The sequence below is a fragment of the Oreochromis aureus genome, linkage group 1 (genome assembly GCF_013358895.1).
Source record: "Oreochromis aureus strain Israel breed Guangdong linkage group 1, ZZ_aureus, whole genome shotgun sequence".
In the NCBI taxonomy this organism is placed as follows: Eukaryota; Metazoa; Chordata; class Actinopteri; order Cichliformes; family Cichlidae; genus Oreochromis; species Oreochromis aureus.
In genome coordinates this window covers 22,596,210-22,616,309 of record NC_052942.1, presented here as the reverse complement: position 1 = coordinate 22,616,309, position 20,100 = coordinate 22,596,210, and the positions used below count along the sequence as shown (strand labels likewise).

Sequence of the window (20,100 nt, the reverse complement as noted above, 5' to 3'; positions counted from 1 at the left end):
ATGGCTTGGTGCAGTGCCTCTCCTGAAAGAGCAAAGGAATGATTTAATTTCTCCTCCTCTGTCTCTGTGGCCTCCCCTCCCTGCTCATACACAGATCATTACACACAAAGGCCTCATTTTCATCTCCCTGTGAGGGCACATGCAGGGCTTTAACTAGTCAGCCACGCCATGGCCATTGCTGACGATCAATACCTGTGGTCAGGACAGAGCACGCAGTGCCTCCTAAATAGGCCCTCCAGGTCCGACCATAAAACACCTTTGAGGCTAAACATGCCACCCCATAAATCGCCTTTATTTTATTTATTTATATATTTTTTTGTTTTCAGTCTTATGGAGGAGTGAGGGAGCCATGAGTAGAGTAACTATTGAACTGGAATAATGATGATTCAGAGGTTATGATAGTATCCAGAAAATATTGCTAAACCAAAGGTTCAGGGTAACAGCTGACTTGAAATGAGTCTGGTTGGCATAGAAATGAAAGAGTTTGGAGCTTCTCTTGATCATCAGCCAAGCAAAGGGTTAGGAACCTGTGGGCAGATTACATGTTTTGAAGTGAAAATGATTTGATAGAATAAGTGAAGTTGCCCAGTCTCACACCAAAACTTAACCAAAAACCTTTTCCTAAACCAAACCTAGGAATTTTTGTATTTAGATCATAGCAGGGGGATAAAAAAAATACTAAAAGCAAAAATAAGTCTACTGGACAATGATACAATCCAGCAGAACTGACTGTAATGCTTAAGTTCAGGGTAATGATGCCTCATTCTACAGGAAAAAAAACACCAAGGGGTGAACGGTTGCATTAATATCAAAATGACGGGGAATATTTGCAGTGACAATCACAATTACCAAGAGACCTCAAAGGAAAGATTTTGGACCAACAGTGCTCTCCACCCATCATCATTATCAAATAAATGGATCCTTTTCCGTCTCTCCAAGAGTAGCGTATAGAAAAACTGTTGAGGAACAAGAAAAGGCCCAAGTGATGGGGGTGGGAAGCGAGAACTGATTTCAGTTCCAATTATCTGATCCGTCCTTGGGCTTCTCAGATCCTCTTTGTCAGTGCTGCTGTATTTTTTGGACAGTTGCGTGTTACAGAAAAGCGACATCAGACTCATAGTGGTGGAGCTTTTCCACAATTGAGCTACCTGCAGGGCTTTTTTCTACTGTATTCAGACTCAGATTTGTGTAACCTGTATGGACCCACATCTTCTATTGGACATACAATCAGACTCGGTAATAGCAGTCAAACTATCCAGATCGCAGTGTTATTATGCATTTGTTGGACATGTCGGAACCAGCCTGATCTATGGAAGCGCCACCTCAGAACCCACAGGGCATCCCAGAGATCATATGTTGGCATTACGATAAGGACCTAATTAAGAGGATAGTTTTGTTCTCATGGCTGTTTGGTATATATACACAACGAAAAAAAAGAATGCCAACTATGTTATTATTGGATCCCAATTAAGCTGCACTGGTTTTTCTCAAAACAAAGAAAAGTTACGGCAGAAATGACAAATATATGCAACATGCAGAATTTAAAGTACGCATTATGTTTACGGCAAGCACATCAAGACCTGTGGAGATGGTTTAATTTAAATAGTAAGCTACTTACAATTGAGAACTGCTAATGAGATTTTACCCAGTTGGAACCTGAATGAAACTGAAGTAAACTGTGAGGAATAGTCACATCTAGTTTTTTTTTTTCTTCTTAATGGCTGCTTGCCTGCTTAGATTGTGGGATAGGTGATATATGGACCAGACGAAAGTAAACCTGGGGGCTGGCAGACTGAAAAAGAAAAATAGATGTGTTTCTCATCTTGCTTTTGCCTCCAAGGCTCTCAACTGGCCTGATCCTTACATTACCCAAACAGATAGCCAACAAGTTTAATTACCTTTGCATCCAGTCGCTCTCCCCATCCACCGCTCCCCACCTTGCCTGTGCAAATGAAAGAGAGGGACAGAAGGAAGAGAAGCATAATTACTTATTTTACTGGAGTGCTGCAGAATGCCTTTTGCCAAATGACTCTAATTCCAAATGGTTAACAAGATTTTTCTTTTTAATAGAGCCGAATCCATGTGACAGCAAATTGCTTTCCTATTTGGAGCCTTAATGGCTTTCATAGTTTGCACTTCCAATAAGCAGTAAACTCGGAAATTAATATTGCACACTGTGTTATGATGCAAATGGGAGCGAGATAGGAGAACTGTACCTTCATGCAGAAAGCTCTGATTAGATCCATAATTGCTCTGGTTGGATGATTTTTTTTTTATTCATTTATTTGTATAATTTTTGTTCCACACACACTTCACTCTGGCATCATTATCAGTGGCACATCTGCATTTCTGTATGCTGAATTTCACTTTTGAATGACTTTTAATAAAGTGCATACATATTCTAAAATTATAAATATGATAATAGAGAGTTATTTTTAAAAACCTACCACGCTGCTTCTGAGCTTCACTCTTTTCCTTTGTATTAAGTGATTCAGTATGAAAAAATAGCATTTTAAGTGCATCCTCAAGCAGATTTTGTCTTTCCATTGAGGCAGATACAAAGACTGAAACACCAGCTTGCGGTTCTGTTCTAGTTTTAGAGCAGTTTTAATGCAAGTCTACTGGTGACTGGTTCAGTTATACTGGTTTAAGCCTTACATGCTAAAGCACCGTTAGAGCAGGCGCAATCTAAAAAGATATATTTGTGCAAGGTGCTTCTTAATTAACTTTTGATCCAAGTCATTTCATTTCCAATTCCATTTTACACATTCTCAAATATTAATCCTTGTCCATGCATGGAGGTTTGTATTCTTAATAAGGGGATCACAGAGTGGGACACAGTTCACAAATACACACATATATTCAGTGCTGTGATAAAGTATTTGCCCCCTTCCTGATTTCTTTGCATATTTGTCACATGTTTGAGATCATCAAACAAATTCCAATATTAGACAGGGCTGATTTTAGTGAATATAAAGTGCAGTTTTTAAATGATGATTTCATTTATTAAGGAGACAAAAGCTCAAACTAAACCTACCTGACCCTGTATCAAAAGTAATTGCCCCCTAAACCCAATAACTGGTTGTGTGATCCTTGGCAGCAAGAACCGCAATGAATATTTCACATCACTGTGGGGCAATTTTACCCCACTCTTCTTTGCAGAATTGTTTTATTTCAGCCACATTGGAGGGTTTTTCAACTACGAACGACCTATTTAAGGTCATGCCAAAGCATATTAATATGACTTAACTCTGGGCTTTGAATACACCACTCCAAAACCTTTCTGGTAGAGAGCAAAATTCATGGTTCCATCAATTAGCCGTCTCGGTCTTAAGCAACTCCAGACCATCACACTACCACCACCGTGTTGACTGTTGGTATGATGTTCTTTTTATGAAATGCTGTGTCATTTCTATACCAGATGTAATGGGACTCCAGCCTTCAGCAAAAGGTCAACTTTGGTCTTGTCAGTCCACAGAATATTTTCCTAAACTTTGTTGTTTTTATTTATGTGATACAAGCCTTTGTTTTCTTTTTGGTCAGCAGTGGGTTTCATCTTGGAACCCATGGATGCCGTTGCTGTCCCAATCTCTCTCTAATTGTTGAACCCCAACCTTAACTCAGACCAGTGAGGCCTGCTGTTCTTTAAATGTTGTTCTGGTTTTGTTTGTGACCTCCTGGGTGAGTCATTTATGCACTCATGGAGTAGTTTTAATAGGCCAGCGACTCCTGGGAAGATTTACCCCTGTTCCAAGTTTTTTCCATTCGTAGATAAAGGCTCTCACTGTGATTCGCTGGAGTCACAAAGCCCTAAAAATGGCTTTATATCCCTTTCAACAATGATAGATGTCAGTGACTTTGGTTTCTCGTGTTTTCTGGAGTTTCTTTAGATCATAGCATGATGTGTTGCTTTTTTAGATCTTTTAGCCTTCTTCCTTTTGTCCTAAAGGATCTGTTTAAGTGATTAGTTGATTCAACTGGTCTGGTAGTAATCAGGTGTGGATTTGGCTAGTGAAATTGAACTCAGCTTTCCAAAAATATGTGGTTAATTACAGTTAATTTATTTTCATATAAAGAACGTCATACTAATAGTCAAACATGGTGGTGGCAGTGTGATGGTCTGGAGCTGCTTTGCTGCTTCCGGACCGAGACGACTTTCCATAATTGATGGAACCATGAATTTTGCTCTCTACCAGGAAATCCTAAAGGAGACGTTTGGCTATCAGTTTGTGCCTTGAAGCTCAAACTCACTTGCGTTCTCCAGCTGGACACTGATCTGAAACACCGGCAGCAGGTTTGCCTCTGATGGCTAAAAAGAACCAAAACCAAAACAAAGGTTTTAGAGTGGTCTAGTTCAGTTTAGTTCAGAATCTAGTTTGAATCTGACTGAGATGATTAGGCATGACCTTAAACAGGCTGTTCGTACTTTACAACCCTCCAATGTGGCTAAATTTAAGCAAGTCTCCAAATAAGAGTGGGCTAAAATTCCCACACAGCAATGTGAATAACGCCTTGCCAAACTTGCAAAACCAGTTATTAGGTTTAGGGGGCAGTTACTTTCTGACAGAGGGCCAGGAAAGTTTGGATAACTTTTTCCCCTTAATAAATGCAATCTTCATTTATAAACCAGATTTTGTATTTACTCATGTTTTCTTTGTCTGATATCAGAATTTTCTGATCATCTGAAACATTTAAGTGTGACAAACTTAGAAATACAGCAAATACTTTATCTCAGGACTGTAGTCTCTTAAATCAGAACGTATAGATATTTTCACAGAATTCACTGACAAAAGCCTGTTTTTTTTTTTTGGTTTTTTTTGTACCTAAATGTAACTCCATCAAAACCATAACCATAATTTTATAGTTTACATTTTTGCAGAGGTTTTTGCCACCGTCAGAAGACTTTTTTTTTCCTCATGTAGATTCTATAAATGCATACATGAACATCCCTCAGCTCTGTACCCAGCCCTCTAAAGCTGTCATTAGTCAAAAGGTTTGAGAACGTTCTGAATTTGGATGCGGTCGAGTCTGCAGGCACTACGGCGGTCTGACCCGGAGACAGAAATAGCCAATAAATTCAGTTTGATCGGCCTGTGATTGCTACCAGCGATTGAGGTTAAGTGTCCTTTGGTGTGCAGGGGCCCGAGCGTAGCTGCAGTTCAGCCAGACATCGGTCACGTGACCACACATACAGTATCCAGTATGATTCTTTGCTATATCACCATGGCAACCCTTCATTTCTTCCCAGCACGCTCCCATTTCACCTGTCATTCTGATAATTGGCTCTGAATTTTATTTATTTTTTTCATATCTGGGGAAAAAAACCCGTCACGATCATAATAAGAAAATATTTATGAACTGAACACTGACAGGCAAGTGTAGGGAAATGGGGAAAACTAAGCTTTCATTAGACTGGAATATTAATGTAGCAACAGGGCTTTTTAGGGACTAATAAAGCTTGTTCTCCTTGTTTTCACAGATTCCCACTCAGTCTGTGCGTGAGCCACACTGAAGAGTGAATCTGAGTTTCGATTTGGTTTTAATTGGGTCACCCTCTCCTTCCCTCTTCTCCTCTCATGCTGCCTTTCTGCTGAACTCCAGCTTAATTAGACCTACAAGATTGTGACACCACCAGAAACATATTATATCTGCTCTGCCTCTTTTTGCCATTGATGTTCTGTTTTTAGAAGTATTGATGAGACAAGCTATGTAATGACATTTACTATACTGCTGTAGTCATTAATGGCCCTGGGTCGGTGTTAGACAGTATAGCAGCAGCGACAGAAATGGATAAAAGGTTTTATGGAAATAAAAGATAGTTCCTGAAGGTGGAGATGGCTAGGCCTAATGACTGTTGCTCCAGCTGCTCCTCATTATCAAGGTTGCCAGCATCAGGACCAGCTGAGATCTGCTAAGTGGTCCATTGCCTTTAAAATGGCCAAGAGGCCTTTCCATCAGCATTGCACCCACTGACACCATAAACTCTGTGAAATGCATAGCCAACTCATATTTTCTTTCATTATCCTCATTTAAACTACTTTTCCGCTAGGGCACTGTCAGAATATGTGTGCAGTCATGCTGTATTTACACGACAGCTGCATGTTTATATTACAGTATGGCATAAAATGCATTTTCTTGTTTGGTCATGGTTGCCTGACTGGTAATTATAGCGAGAGACGTGTCAAACCTCTCCTATTAATTTTATGAAAAATGTTGCTGTTTCTTTATGCAGCGGCACCAGCGAGGCATGCGCAGCTTTATTTTTCTAATTTATGAGATCCCTCCAGACCTCATTAGATTTTCAAATATCAAAATCTAAGTTATGTTACAGTTTTCTGTAACAATAACAAATCTTTTATGCACTGTATGGTTTTGGTTTAGAGTAGGACATAAAAACTAAACTATTCTGCTTTATAGAGCAAAAGAAAACAAATCAGAGAGTTGGACTTGTGCATGTGTTGTGGCAGTTGGTGGGGAGTGTCAGTGGAATTAACTGATTTGTCTGTATTTATCAGAAGAGAGTGAGTACCTAATCCCTCCTTGCATTATTAAAGATAATAGCATAGTGCTTTCTGCAAGACCACCATACTGAATCAAATTATAACATGGAGTGATGATGTATGGATAGAACAGTGAGGCCCCTTTATCTGCCCTCCCAGCTTACTTCTTCCTCATACATGGACACACATGCACACAACAACCACTCATCAAGCCCTGGAGGGCACCTGTGTTTTCAAAGTAAAGACCACTTAGAGAATAGCCCCAGGCGTCTGAATACTGAAGTGCTCTGTGTTACACATTAGACCCCTCTGTACAAGCCAGGAACATAAACACTTTCAATAGCCCTTGTCTCCTCCCAAAAATACCCCCAAATACCGCAAAACAGGAGGGGGAAGCTGCTTACTCGGGCCAGAATATGGAGCATGTAGTCTGCTGGGGCATGAGCACATTAAAGACCACTCACTGGGGATGTGCTGCTCATTGGACAGTAACCTCCACAAGAACTGAAGAAGAAAAATACATTTCTGGCAGACTTTATATGCATTTTGTGTGTTTAAAGGCATTTTTTTTTAAATCTTTGATTTCACAGATATTCACAGAACACAGGAAACTGCAACAGCTTAAACTCAGGTGCACCAAAAGATAAAATGTGTAGGAGGCAAACATCCACCCCCTCCTCCAGAGGCAGACACAGGGTTAATAATCGCACATTTCATTCAATCCCCCAGTCGAGTAAATGAGGTTTGATCACATGCCAGGAACAGGAAAACAAGCAGCATTGAGAGTCAGCCTCACAATCTGTCATAATGAACACTTTAATATTAAAACAATCCCATTAACAGGCAGAGAAAGACAAGAGTTTTCGGGAAAGCAAGGAAGCTGTAATCTAAATTTTTAATGACCTTTCCCGCATGATGACTTTTTCTATGTATTTTGTCTGTTTGGAAAGGGAAACGAGTCAGCGCTGTCACAGTTAATTCGGGCTACCCTTTTGTGCTGGAGCAGTGGGTAAATAGCTAGGGGAGACATTTGAATGTCTTAATAGACGATGTAACTGCTCCATCTCTAAATGTGTTGAAATGGAGGCGTGAGGAATGACATCATTAAGGTAATGTGTTCAGGAAGCCAATGAGTTGTGCTCTAACCTCTGCTGCTCAGCCTGAGATTCGGTAAGTGCACAATCTAAGGTCACCTTAATCAGTGAAAGGCAGCACTTACAAACAGGCGCATATACACACAAAGCCTCAATTACACTGTGAAATTGCCCTCAAATGAGTTGTACAACATGTCTAGCTGCTCTGTTTATGTATTCTCGTGAAGATTGTGTGACTGTTACGTTACAGCGGTTCTACAGCATGTTTCTGTGACGTCTTTGTGCATTTTTTACATTAAAAAGATACCTTAGAAAACAATATGATTGGTGTAATGAAAGAGAATGTGGTTATATATGGTTTCCTTTCTCCAGGCGTCAGTTTGATAAAGTTTCAACAGTTACTCTTCTGAGCATAAGAAAATGTTTGGAGGAAGGGAATTTGAGCCATATTTCTTCTGAGGAACGAATGGTGTTTCCAAGTGCTGCACAGCAAAGTCTAAGAATTCTTTCTTCTATTTTTCCTTGTGAACCCTGCGGCGAGACTCAGCAGCCATCCTTTTCCCTACACTCATGTCCTTTAAAGTGTCTTCTCCCCGAGTCTGAAGGCAATCAGTACCCTGATGACCAGAGGTTCTTGTGTAGTTCTGTGCCCCAATGTGTGTTTTGTTTGGGCTCGATAGTTTTTAGTGATGAATTTCACCCATCACTTTCTCCACTGTGGTTGACCAATGAGTTTTGTGAAAGCATGGCCTGTGGTGTTTTTCTTTAATAAGTCCAGAGGTGGTGCAAAGCAATCGGGCCATCAGTCATCCTGTCAGGATCTCACCCTCTTGATTAGCTCAGTATATTGGTGGAGATATTTAACCTGCCATAGATGCCTAGGTCATGAACCAGTCTGTACATTCCTCATGTAGTAGCTTATTTTAATCAGTCGAAATATTGTGTTTGGATTATATTCATGTACTTGTGTTATGACTTATGTTCTATTTCCATTGCAGAAGCAGTACAATGTTTATTACCAGACGGAAGAGAGATGCTGGCACATGCAAGTAGAGGTAAAAATTTCACGTCTTCTGAGTTTGCTTGTAATAAAATGTGCTTTAGAAATAAAATTGCCATTGCCACATTTATTTGTGATTGGAAGGAAGAGTAAATGCACCAATAGAATTCCAAATTAGAGTGAAGCTGAGTATTGCTATGCTTCTCAGAAGGCAATAAAATGTGCCACACCTGGCAACACATGTGGAAAAATGCCTCCCACTTCAGTGCTACGTAATGCAGTGAAGGTCTAGATAAAAAGTGAGAGTGGCAAAAGTTGGACATTTCAAACTTAACCACATGTATAAAATAAAGAAAGTAACTACGTTCTCCCCGTGTATGTAATTATTAAAGTTTAAATAGTATGAAAGGTTGTTTGAGCTACCCTAATTAAGTTATTGTGATTCGCTGTCCTCGGCTCTCTGGCTTGTCCTCTGTTCCCTGGCCTTCCTCACCCTCTGATCAGGACATTTGTGTGGTCCAGCACAACCCGTGCAGGCCCAACCTGAATAGTGACACTTTTGCCTTTGAGCCTCAGTTACACACCTCAGAATGGATCTTTATTTACAACACAGAACTCGGAAACAGCTGGTCAATCCATTTAGCCTAAGGCCACTGATTTGTTCGTATTTACTACAACAGCCAGAGAAAAGCCAGGGTATTTTTTCCTCTCTCCTTCCTATTGATCCAGCGCTTAGAAAATCTGCCCCGCTGTCTAAACACTATTGATCCCTCCCTCTCAACGACAGGCTCTCGCACCAGTGTATAAAGGGACTGGATGAATTGAAATTTCATTTCCGACAACTTGTTCCTGTTATTTTTACCCTTTTTTTCAATAGTTGGGAACATGTGCTGGCGGGCCGCTACTCAGAGAGTCGATAAGTGTTTGGCTCAGAGGGGAGATGAGGGATAGAGGTGAGACTGTTTAGATTACCATAAGCAGATCGTAACACCGCAATGCCATAGAAAGTCCTTATTCTATTACTTAGATCCCACCTATTATTAATGCTTTTAAACCTGCTTGGAGCCACAGCAGTTCTTTGGCTTTTGTAGACTGATCAAGAACTGTTGTTTGGGCTTGTCTTTAACCCAGCAACACTGAGGAGCCACCAGCCTGGAGTCAGGTGTCATTTCAAGGAATGTATATACAAATAGTCTTGGATGTGGAGAATGTAGACCTTAATGAGGTAATTCTCATAAGCATTTAATTGTCTTGTGGCCTCTTTACACTGTTGTTACACAGATTCCCCAAGCTGGTTTTATTATAAAAGCAATTTACTTTCTCCTTTATCATTTAATGAAAGTACCAGTACATCATTACATGACATATCAAAATTGCAAGACCATTTGAAGGAATTATGAGAAGTAATGAAGAAATTTTATTTTATTCTGAAAAGGTTCCTGCTCACTAAATACCAGTGTCATTTTTTTCACAAGCACGTCAACTTACCAACAAGCAGCTTGGAGTAACCACACTTATTTTGCATACAGTATGTTAATATTCTCTATACACCCCAACATGAAATTGTCTTTAAGTCACAGTTTAGCGGGTTTAAGGGTGGCTAGAAAATAGAGAAGGAATTTCTTTAATTATATAAAGTCAAAGAAGTACATGCAATTAAAGAAAGTAAGACAACTACAAAAAGCAGAAAAAGTATTAAAACTGCTAAAACTAAAACTATTACCATAAAAACCCAGAATTATTGTTAAAGCATAAAATGCATATAAAACAGTTATTAAATGGGATTGAGTTTCTACACCTACACACCTGTGAATATTTCCTGAGCCACCCAGGAAAATATATAGCTCAATTTCTTAAAACATTTACAAACATACAATTTAAAAAGGCCCGAAAGTCAATGTGTGGTACGATGAGCACAGCCTCTCTTAGCCGAGCTTTCTTGTTGTCAGAAATAGTTCTTTGGGCTTCTTGAAGGACATTCAAAGCTCTCCTTTGGATGTTGGCTGCCTTTTGTTCTGTTCTCCTTGAAGATGATCCCACACTGCTTCAGTAATACTGAGGTCTGGGCTGTGGGGAGGCCAGTCCATGACTTTTTATCCAGGTTTGAGATCATTATTATACTTACAAATGAAGCCTTTATAAATCAGATGGTGTTTAGATGGTGCTACATGGTGAATCAAAATCTGACAGTCGCAAGATCTCCAAAACTACTGACTGAAATGCACCCCAAACCAAGACAGAGCCGTGTTTTATAGATGTCTGTAGATACTCACTGTTGTACTTATCTCCTAACCTCCTCTCTGTATATATTAATAATGATTACAAACCAAAAACTTCACATTTGGATTTATCAATCCATAAGACCTACTAGCACTGATGCTAGTAGGTCTTATGTAATCTTGTGTAATTTGGCATATCTGAGCCTTCGCTTGCTTCTTTCCTTAAGAATGGAAATGGCAACCCTTCCACTGAGACCATTTCTGATGAGGCATCAGTGAAGAGTAAATGGATCAACTGAAGGGTCAGATAAACCCTCTGGTTCTGTATCAGGTCTTTTTGAATTTGGATTTTTTCCTCTTTCTTAACAACATGACTTTCAGATACTGTTAATCTGCTATAGATGGATTGATTTAAGCCTGACACTTGTCCAATCACCTCAGTTTTTTTAAGAACAGACTGAATACAAAGCCAAGACATGCCAAGTTTTCAAGTAATAGTTCTTTGGGAGTTCTTTTTTTATACCTCATATTCTTTATTTGTGCCGGTTAAAGAAACATGAACCAGTTTGTGTTTTGTTTTTTTTCTTTGACAGACTGTTTACAACAAAACAATAGAGTTGTTTTATGTGTAGACACAACACTGGTTCATCTCTTCAGTTAAATGCCTTGTTTTTGCTTGAATGGCTTCTAGATCAGTGACACAACCATCATTAAAACTGCTAAATGTTATATCGAAACATTGAAAATCATGCGTGTGGCTGCTTAAATATTTTGCAGTAATTTTTGTGACCAACCTCAAGAAAAGTTTTTGCTTTTGAGGGTTTTTTCCCACAACTGTTAATGTTCAGTTGCAGTCGTCAATGTATGATGGGAAAATCCAGATTAACACACAGAGATTAGAGGTTGCCTGGAAAGACCCTAGCACATCAAAGAGGAGCTCCAGACTGCCTCTGTGGGGCAAACCAGCCAGTAATGACTTCATCTCCATCTGGCTCGCCACCATGTACAACTCTTACCATTACAACAAGATGGAGTGTTACATAAAAAGAGAGGTTCTGTTTTAATTAACATCAATATTCATGTAACGGCCATAAAGCCAGCCCACATTCCATTTCAAGCTCTTAACGTTAATGCATATTTTAATACATTATCATTGCCACCATCATAATTCTTATTATGATAACTGTAATAATTAGATTTATGGCAGAATTATGGTTTTCTTCCCCGAAGGCACATATTTTGTAGCAAACCCAATTTTTCCCGAGTGTATAACGCTCTCAGTGTTTCCCCTTCAAAATACTGAGCAGACACTGATAAAGATAAACACACAAACACCCTAGTGTGTCTGCTGCTGTGCCTGTAAAACACTCAATCTGAATTGCATATCCGCCTTGCCACCGAGCTTGTCATAAGCTGTATTAAGAAAAATGGTCACACGGTTTGACATAAATTGGAAAATGACATTTGGAAAATGGGCACTGCTGTGGAAATTAGAGATATTAAAATTATAAATCAGTGTCTGGAAGTACAGAGGGGTGTGGTGGCTTGCTTTTTCCCTTTTTCAGTCTGGCTCTCTCTCTGTCTTCATCTTTTGCTCTATTTCTCTCTCTTTTTTCTTTCTATCGCACACTTTGTCTTTTGCACTTTCTCTGGAGGCAGTGTAGGGTCAGAGCCCAGAAGTAAAAGTGGTTTTAAATGCAGCCACACACGAGGCTACTCCGCAGGGACAATCCCACCCTCTCATCTGGCTCTAAAAGTGGAGGATATTGTGTGTGTGTGTATTTGTGTGTGACGCGTTTGTGTGTCTGTTGGAGCCATATCTCATCAGTTTATTGCTCGGCTCTTTTGCTGTAACCTGCTAATGGATCATCTCTGAGGTGTGATATGTATTATGCAAAAGTAGGTGTGCTGACACCTTTAAAAACAGACAGCTTCAATTCCCCGCACGCCTCACCTCTGCTCCCTCTCTCCTGTCTGTGTGTTGTGCAGAAGGAGGCAAAAGAGGCAGAACAAAGACGAGATTTCTGAGCTACAGGTGGAGCTAGACGGGCCAGAGATGCTGCTGGAGGATGAGAGGCAAGTGGTGCAAAGAAAGGTCGCTGGCCCTCCTATTGACCGAAAGCACACTCATATGTGAATACACATACACTCGCGTGACTGTTTTCCTCAGTAGAGAGCAAAGGCTTTGCCACTATGTACAAGTGCTCATGTGTACCTTTACCCTCAGTTAATCATTTCTTTTGGTTGATCTTAAAGAGGAAAGCTAGAAAAAGGCTAGGAGTGCTATGGACCTTCAAGCCTTAACCCAAAGACCTCCTCCTTTTGAGAACATAATAGTATTTCTGCTTCAAGAGGAACTGCAGCTGTGTCACCTATAAGCCAGTGGTCGGAGGCTCTTTTCATCAGTGGTACATTCAGAAAAATGTAAGCTTTGCATCCTTGAAGGTTGGATGTTGCATTCAGACGTACATTGTTGGACTTTGGTCCAAAATAACCTCCGCTGTGAAAGATGTGAAAGATAGGAAGTCGCCGATTTAACAGGAAACTATTTTTCAGACCTGCATTATTTTTCGCCAACAACATCTGACAGGGTGCTTCACTCCTTCCAGCATGAAATTTAACTTGACTTGAAATGTCAGGTCAGTATTATATATTCTCCCATGTTAAAACTCTGTGTCTGCAGTCAGCCCAGCCTTATTTTCCTAAAACATTAGGCTCTTTAATGTCAGGAATGAACTGGTGGCTAATGTTCATTAGCCCCTGGCTCCTCTATATTACAGAGATGGACACATTTGCAATGGGCTTTATCTCAGCACTCCATCCTCCACACCCAGCTTGTCTGTACTCTCCCACCACACAGCACAGTGTCATTGTGAATATTTTAGCACTTTATTTGCTTTGAATTTCGCTTGCACTCTTGATCCTATTATTAAAATATTAAAAGAGGCACTCTTGAGGACATCAAGTCGTGAGAAGAGGCACTTGATTTTTGTGGAGTAAGGTGCCTTTCACTCTTGTTAAGAGGAGAGAGTATGTTCGAAGGAATGGTGTCCCTGCCTTGACACTTGTTAAATGCAGAAAAACCTTGGTAACAAATGAATTGTTGAAAAGGCTCAAAGTATGCCACTAGGTTCTGATAATGATGAGCCTCGATCTCTCACATAATAAAATAAATTAATAGAAAATTTGCATATATCTTTTGGTGTGTCTGACCCAGCTTTGTGTCAAATGCTTGAAGGGCAATGTGTGGCCCTTAGATTGCAAACATTAAGAAACACCTGTGCACAGACACACACTGAATGACTCTGTGACTCTGATACTTCCAAAGAAGCCCGTTTCTGGAGTAGGAGGTGACTGATCTTGCCAAGAGCTTTACACTCAAGTCACCTCAGTAGCTTTTAACATCCATAGAGGAAATTTTCAGGAGTTTCATCTTCTTCTTTTTTTGGCATGATTGAGGTAAAAAAAAAACCTAACTGGACTTAATTGTCCCTATTAAGAAAAGTGAGCTAGATCTGAGCTGGCCTTACAAAGGTGATGATAAGTAGGATTGTCTGTTTTGTATTGGAAAGGACTTGAATGAAAGCTTATTACATATCTAACTGTGATAGCACAGCTAAGGGCAGGAATGGTGCAGGAGTTCTTCAGGCCCCACGCTAGATCACCACGTGTGAAGTGCATAACTGGAGGCAAGTGTTGAGCCCTGAGATGATGTGTTTTTACAACACAGTCTTGCCGTGCTTTGGGATGGCAATAAACCACGGCCTTCAAAGCACAGCCAAGCGCCACTTACTGCTGAGTGCTTCTCTGGTGGTTGGACGAGATTACTCTCAAAACAAAGTGCGGACAGGTTGATTAATAGAAGGGTCTGCAGAGGTGTGTGCCGCAGTATATTTTCACACCCAGCAAACACTCGTTCATTTCATTCGCATGGACTTTTATGGGCTGATCCTGTCACTGTGTGAGTTTGTCACTTCATAAAAACGGCCCCCCCTCTCTGACTGTCTTTTAGTGAAAACTTATCAGACCTGTTACAGACGTGCTGTTTTAATGTCGCGGCAGCACACTGTGACGTGAGGGCAGCACAGTTCACAGACTATGGACGTCTGCAGACAGATTTAGGCTCTAGACACCTCCAAACAGCTGCATTGTTATTGTATACGCCTTCAGACAAATTAATAGGAATCACATACTTAAATATTGCTACTCCTCTTGTATTTACTACACTCTCACTCATTATCACTACTCCTTCATGTTTTCAGGTTTTTTAGCCCAACCTGCTAGAATGTGAAAGATGATTATGAACTAAATACAGAGGAAGCTGCAGGAATAAAAAAATATCTTTTGCATTGACTTGTGTCTGCAAGAGCCTAAACCTTGTGACCCCTGACTGTAGGACATGTTAGTGACAGAGATGAAGACTGTGAGAGGAAGAGACGAAAAGGAGATAACAACAGGGCAGAACCTTCAGTCTGGATGAGATGGGTATTGTGGTAATGCAATAACGATGAGCAGACTGAGGGTGATTGCAGTCGTGGGGTGGAGGGAGGAGAGCTTGTGGCAGCGTGCCGTGCGGTCACCCCTTCATCACATCAGATCACAGGGTTGTAATTAACTTCAGCAACGCTTCAGCCTGCAATCAGCAGAACCATGGAGAAAATTAGATTTTTTTTTCCCCCTCTGTGGCATTCAAAAGTGTGGTGTTAAAATGCATATTAGCCCTGTGTTTTTAATTAACAGTTTGTGCTTAGGAAGCATGTTAACAGTATCCCTTAATGAGCTTTATAGAAGCGAGCCACACAGAGGACAAAGGCCATCCTCCCACCGTGTTTGCTGATGTGCTGTTCTTTATTCTAATGCATTAAGATTGGTAATCATTGTTTAAATCCTCATTCAAGACCGCTTTCATGTGATTCGCACCTTTGCTACTTTTTCTGTTGAGTAGGACATTAGCAGAATGAGCCAGAATTGATCTGGACTTTTACTGAGTGCATTAGTTGGACACTTTAACTATTCACTTAGTTTATATCCTGACATTATTTGCTATTTTGTTTTATTTTTTTTATGTACACATGAAACTGCTTGTAACTTTGACAAACTTAACAGAGTTATTAGGAAACTCTGGACATACCTCTATGAAATATATACCAAAAAAGGTAATCGCAAGGTCAGCTGACTTGTTTTTTCCTTGTGCTCGAAGGCCACAAGTTGCATCCACGGGCTTCCGAAAGCAGTTAAGTGTAGCTCGCTGTAAGATATTTCTGTCAGACTAATATTTCCAAGGTCGCCAAAAAAACCGCCAAAACTAGTGTTTATTATCTCACAGTAGTTTTGCACCATCTGACTTTCTTTCAAAAAAAATGATTAATCGCCTTTGTGACAACAACAACACGGCGGTTTTAAGTCAAATATTTTTATTCATAATCCAGGACTTTGCTACAACCTGTGTCACGCTGCTGCGACTCTGTGTTTTGAATGATTTATCATTCTATAACCCTTGCCTCAGTCTGTTCTTATTACCAGACCTGCTTATGGCATCTGTGCATTGGGTTCTCATTCCATATCTCACATCGGCTTTTTATAGCACACACAGATTTGTTGTGCTCTCCGGTGAGTGAGTGTGGCGCCGCTTGGATTCAGTCGGAAATGCCTTTACAAACGAGGCTTTTTCCAACCAAGAATAGAACCATTACGCTAGAAATCACCATCTTTCAGTTCAGATCCTCTGACGCAATGTCGCTCATGGAATTGAATTCACATATAAATCAATTCTGTGTTATTCTAGACGATCTCTGTCAGTAGCTGAAAATGGCTTTTTTTTTTAAATGTCCAAATATTTCAATAGCTGTTCAGGATTAGAATTCACCTTGTCACCATTTATGTTGGAATACTTTGAATTTTTTTCCCTCTTTCTTAGTACTTGGAAGAATTCGTTTTTTCTTTCGACAGCCTTCTGAAATCTTGGAGAACCTATCAACGGCTGCCAGTTTTTTTTTATTTATTTCTTTATTCCAGCCTGCAGCTGATTGGTCAGTTATTTGTTTTCCCACAGTGTCCTTGTGTGTTATAAATGGGACCGGCCTGTCACTTCAATGCTGAGAAGATGTTTTGAGTTCCATGAAAGATTTTTATTTATATAATTTTGCTTAAAGCAGAGTGGTGAATAATGCATCTCAACCTGCTACATGTACTGTTTTTATCATTAGCATGCAGCCCAAGTTATCTCCGGAATACTTATGAGTACTGGTGAAATGTTTGTGATGTTATTTATTTATGTTGCTCCTTTCAATTATTCATTTGTTTATTTATTCATGGAAGAACTAACTGAAATTGGAAAATTCATTTTTGCTGAAGGGCACTTGGCCTCACTCTATCCCTGCCCTACACAAAGGGAAAGGAGGGGCTTGCACATCAGGCTTGTTAGTAATTGCTTTATGTGGTGTTTCCTTGGACTCAACAGAGGAAGTCATTTTCATGCAAGCAGACAGAAAAAGACAGAAAGGAAGTGAGTCAAGTAAGTGGAAGCTAAAAGGTGAAAAGAGCATCAGAAACACAAGAGAAGGAGAACGTTTTTTTTCCAAAAACGGAGCTTGTTCAGACAGCTGAGGTAATGTAACATACACAGTGATAGGTGAAGAAATCACATTTTATGAACACCCTGACAAGACTCCACAGGTTGGATTCGAGGCAGAGGTTCAGATAGAGAAAGAACATAATAGGTCATGTTTGCCTTTGGTTGTATTCGTGCCTTCACGCTCTCCTGGCCTCTCAGTATTATTGTGTGCTCACTGTGTTTTCTTTAATTATATGGAGTGGGATTTTGTTCAATTTCACAGTTGCACAAACATGCAGCAATTATTCCTGATAAGTGATAACGAATCACTGAACATTAAATAAGTGTGTTCTTGTGTGCGGGCAAGCAGGCACGCATGTTTGTGCCTCTGCACCGCGGACTTGAGCTCCATGTCACAAACTGCTCATGGACATAGAATTCCAATTAGCGTTAAATATAACAAGAGCAACTGTTCTGCATGGGTGTGTCACTGTGCATCCATAATCCCATCCATAATCATATTCACTGATCACTTGTTCGTTTTGGCAGCACTGTGTCCTTGAGTCATTTGTTTGTGTGTTTGGATGGCAGTGCAAACGGTGTAGTAGGAGTCTTCAGTGAACATGTTAATCCTGCAAATGGGAACTGGACAGAAACTGGAGAAGCTCCACCAGGAAAGGTATTATAGTCTCTTTCTGGTAAAACCTTAATATGACCTTCTTGGTCTTTAGTGTAACAGGTGGTTTATATCTTGTTACATTCATTGTAGACTTGGACAGTGATACACCTACCTCCTCCAGACTTGACTTGATACCATATCATGGGTTAACAGTGGTGCAGGCAGTGTTATGACATTAACATGTATGTCTGTGTTCATGATATATTCTTGAAAGCTTGAAAAAAGAAGGCAACTTAGCTACTTCAGGCTTTTGAAAACATTTCACCTCTAATCCAAGCGGTTTCTTCAGTTCTAAAAAACAAATTGTTGAAGAGTCCCAGGTGTTTCACCTGTAGTGAGGGTTGTCCCATTTGGAATTGGTCCTGAGGGTTGTTGCCTCACTGTTGATCAGTGAGTCATCACACAAGCCCTGGTGTGAAAAAAGGTGTAGGGCTTTACCATCACCGGGGGTTGAGGGTGAAACCACTGTGAGACCTCGCCCCAACCTAGCACGGGACCTATTCAGTCACCTGAGGCAAGGTGTGAGCAGGAGCTGAAGTGCCTGGGAACGGTACTCAAAGCTGCGTTGTAGGTAGCTGACAGTTGGTGTCAGTGATGGGTGTTCACAGTGGACATAGATGGCCTTCTTTACTCCTCTTTCACACCATCTGTCTTCTCTGTCCAAAATATGAACATTGGCATCCTCGAAAAAACTGCAGGTGTGCAGGTTTTTAATATTAGAATGTACGGTTGCCTATTGAAGCACGTCAATGGTGTTTATTGATGATGTGACTGCTGATGAAATTAGCAGGAGGAATTCTGAAGTGTACAGGGCTATGCTGTCTCCTCTGATTCAGCCAAGTCCTGAAAAAACTGACTATACGGAGCTTTAGCGTGCAAATGGATAATGACACAAAAGCATTTCTCAGCAATAGAGTATTTTTTGTTATTAAATATAAAGCTGAGGGCAGAGAGACCCCAAAACCAAGCACGAATTAAAGGCAGCTGCAGTAAAGGCCTAGCAGAGCAAAAGAGGAAATACACAGTTTGGTGACTTTCATGGGCTGTAGACTTCAGGGAGTTGTTGATTGCCAAAAGATTTCACCCAAAAGCATATTTAAAAATCACGTTACTTTGTCGTTATTTTTGAACCTCTGAAAATGGAGAACTGTCTAAAAACAGCTGCAAACACTCAACACAATATTTTGTTAAAACTGAAACTTTTGTGTTAAATCACATCTTATGTATGTAAAAATATGAAAAAAACCGAACTGTTGTTTTTAAAGTTTTATTCCAACAACACATACATATGTGGAATAATTAAACTATGGAATTACATTGTCTTTTTCATACTTATTCTCACAGTTTTTGATAGTTTCATACACATTTTCATAACACTTTCTTTATTACAACAAAACACTTCAACCATCTGAAAGAAATGCTGATTGTAAAAAATGAATAAAAGTAAAAAATTGTCCTGTAGAGAAATACATTGAGTTAAAAGATGGTGAAATGCTCTTAATTGTCTAAATAATTATATGTGTGTATGGACAATTGACCATCTTTGGATGCACTTACTCATATGATCCACTGTTAGTGTGAAAAGTATAGCCAGATACTAACTAAAACAATTCTCTTCAAATGACCAAATGTAGAAACAATGTGTCATCTAGCCAAGGCAAGATTTACCATATGGCCTTAGTGTAATGATTAGTGTTAAGGATGCAGAAGGAGTGGACGGCACGAGGCTGGTCAGGCGTGTCACAGTCTTTTCTCCAAGGTGTCAGCAAACTAACTACAACCATGGAATGACAATTTGTATCATTTAATTAGAGCACGCTTCTTTTAGCACAGTTCATTTATTTTAATAATGTTTATACACCTTGATTGTTTCACAATATAGTTTTTTTTTTAATTAGCTCGGATTGATTAAATTGCATTGATTCAGTATCCTTATTAAAATAACCCCCTGCCGCTCTCCTTCCTTGTTTTTCATAATTAATGGTACGACGCGGGGCTTTGACAGCGCTGCATATTTTTATAATCAAGAATTATTTATTGTGGTGGCTGTCAAAC

At 39.9% G+C, this 20,100-nt stretch overlaps 1 long non-coding RNA gene across 1 annotated transcript in view; it reads left to right on the top strand.

Annotated features, from left to right (window-relative positions):
- The window catches only part of LOC120441207, a 28,656-nt gene extending 15,771 nt beyond the window's left edge, over positions 1–12,885 (top strand). Inside the window, exons 3-4 of the long non-coding RNA XR_005613883.1 lie at positions 8,593–8,649; positions 12,803–12,885. This is a non-coding gene — a long non-coding RNA (uncharacterized LOC120441207). The remainder of the gene's footprint in view (positions 1–8,592; positions 8,650–12,802) is intronic.
- The last annotated feature ends 7,215 nt before the right edge of the window (positions 12,886–20,100 follow it).